This window comes from Myotis brandtii, unplaced genomic scaffold (assembly GCF_000412655.1).
Source record: "Myotis brandtii unplaced genomic scaffold, ASM41265v1 scaffold780, whole genome shotgun sequence".
NCBI classification, from domain to species: Eukaryota; Metazoa; Chordata; class Mammalia; order Chiroptera; family Vespertilionidae; genus Myotis; species Myotis brandtii.
In genome coordinates, this window is record NW_005371132.1 from 465,490 (window position 1) to 468,607 (window position 3,118).

The following is a 3,118-nucleotide window of genomic DNA, read 5'->3' on the forward strand; positions in this document are numbered from 1 at the left end:
ATGGGTGTGGTTAGGGCATAGCAAAGGTACGGTCAATTAGCATCTTTGTCCTTTATTAGGGTAGATTAAACCACTAAGAGTTCACTTACATAGAAATGTAGATTTACTCAGTGCCCCATTGATGCATTCTTTATCATTTTTTAAAATTTTAAACAAGGCTTTGATGACTATTTGTAGATTAAAATTCTGACTATTATTAGAATATGCATTGGGTTCATTTTTAGTAGGTGACTTAGTAGATCATATGACATAAACATTTTAATATTGATAGTTATTGCCAAACTGCTTTCTAAAAAGATGTTCCAATGGTAGATGAGAATGCTGAGTCATCAGTATCATTTGTGGCATCATCAAGGTTTTCTAATTTAATACATTCTGTTGTTATTTTAATTGGGCTTGTATAAAATATACTGAGTAAATTATGAATAACTTATGTCTCACAGCATTGAGTATCTCTATTTAAGAACATGATATATATTGCTTTAATTTTCTTCTTCATTTCCCCCAGTTTATTTTTATAGTAGTTTTTATGGGGCCAGCATATTTCTTAAATATATTCCCATCTGTTTATTGCTATCATAAAAGATTTTTTTTCTTTTCATGTATTTTCTAGTAAATTCTTTGCATATCAGATGTTATTGAGTTTTATGCATTAATTTTGTAACCAATTGCTTTACTAAATTTCTTTTATTTCCAATATTGTTGTTGATTCTTTGTTTTCTACATATGTAAATCCTATCACCACTAAATAATGATCATTATTCCTTTTCTATTCCAATTTTTAAAATCTCATTTCCTTTGATCATTTAATTGGTTAGGACTTTGAGAACAAGGTTAAATAATACTTGAAATAGTGAACATTCTTGCTGTGGTTTTAACTTTTTATTCCATACTTATTGCTTAAGTCAATACAAAAGCCACGTGTTGCTTTTACATTAAAAAAATATAAAATATTTTTGTTTTGTCCTCAAAATTATATCTTTGACTAAGCCTAAGAAATAGCTTTCATGCTTTCCAACCAAGCATTGTACCACAGCATTCTGGAAATCATGCCAGTCCTTGCCTTTTTTGTTACCTGCAAATTCTTATAGTGGTAATGGACATTGTAGTAAAGAGTCAAAAAAGTGATTACCAGAGAGCAGATATAATCAACACAAAGAATAAATTGTTAATAAACAAATTGTCAATGTAAGTTCTGCAGGAGAGAGTTACTACCATGGCTCAGAGCTGATCAAAGGTGGCCATTACCTGGATGGCCATTAGTAAAAGATGAGTAAAAGGGTAGAAAAATGGAGAGCACTTAACTCTGGGATTTACTAGTATGTGTTCTGTCAAATAGTCACCCAGGTTTGTTTTGATACTTTGGTTGCTAAAATAAGAGCCATTACCAACCTGCATCCTGGAGAGAAAATGGTCTAAATGGTCTAAAGAGTGTAATTCCATCATGGAGAAAAACATTCTAAAGTTCTGGATTGAAAAGTTGATTTGATTGAATATTTTAACTATCAAACATTTTAGTTTAAGAAATATTTTACTTGAGGTAAAGAGGCCATATTACTCTTATGCTTAGTTCATTGCAGTGGCACACAGCATCTAAAAGATTCAAGTACTTTTTATCCTTCTTATCTTCTACCAGAGGCCCGGTGAATGAAATTTGTGCACTGGGGGGGTGTCCCTCAGCCCAGCCTGCACCCTCTCCAATCTGGAACCCATCGGACATCCCTCTCACAATCTGGGACTGCTGGCTCCCAACCACTCATCTGCCTGCCAGCCTGATCACCCCTTAACCACTCCCTGCCAGCCTGATCACCCCCTAACCACTCTCCTGCCAGCAGCCTTGATGCCAAACTGCTCCCCTGCTGGCCTGGTTGCCCCTAACTGCCCTCCCCTGCAGGCCTGGCCCCCCCAACTGTCCTCCTCCGCCAGCCTGGTCACCCCCACTTGCCCTTCCCTCTTAGCCATCTTATGGTGGCCATCTTTTGACCACATGGGGGTGGCCATCTTGTGCCCACATGGGGGTGGCCATCTTGTGCGAGGGTGTGATGGTCAATTTGCATATTACCTCTTTATTATATAGGATTACCTGACTATTCTATTTTTGCCTGCAATATAGGGAAGATATAGAGAAAAAGTTAGTCAGGTTTGAGTTGGAGTGTTTTAAAGAATATGTATTCCTTAGGAATGTGTCATCACAGAATTGTACAATTACTTAAAGATAATAAAGTATAATGTTTAGATTTCAAATCATATTTTTGCAGGGTTATTTTTGAGAATTAAGTAATTTTTTTTAAATTTTGTTCTTAGGAGGAAGTAAAAAAACAAACCTTAGGTTAGACTTAATGAAGTCTGCAAGGCAGATCATTATGCCTCTAATTTATTTCTGAACTGAATGTGTGTAGAAAAATAATTAGTAATAATTATAATGGATACGTATTTTTGTTAGCAACTAATTGATCTCTCTAGATATCTCTTAATTGTTCAAAATTGTCTTTTGAATTCAAAGCTGTACTACAGTTTAATACTTATAGCTTCCATTGGCAACTTTTCTGGATATTGCCCCAAATCTAAAAATTTGGTGAGAATCTCTTTCTATATAAAAGCCTAACATGCTAAGTGTCTGTCCAGGTAATGATGTCAGGTAGCAATGCCTGGCTTCCTCTCCCTAGTGACTAGCCTCCTTGCAGTTTCTTCAGCCAGGAACACGATTTGCTTTATAGCCAGGTGAAAACATTTTACACTATAACCAAACGTTTGTGAAGCATTTTCCAGTGCTTCATCTCCTTTGATCGTCACAGAAGTCCTGGAGTAGGTAGATAGGAGACTCAGTGGAATCCTGTTTTCTTTTCATTAGCCAGAAAATGGAGATTTAGAAAGCTTAGAAACATGACCCAACTGAAAAGAAGTAAGAAATGGTGGACCTTGAAAATGATTTCAGGTTTTCTCACTGCACAGATTATAGTCAAACACTGCCACAGTTAAATATTTTACCCTTTGTTCTCCCTGCATGATCTACAATAATAATCTTCTTCGTGTTGATATTTACTGCTGTGTTGCTGACAATTATCTGAAAGAGAAGTTTGGGTGTTTCACTGGGATGGAAAAAGTTTAGCTACATCAG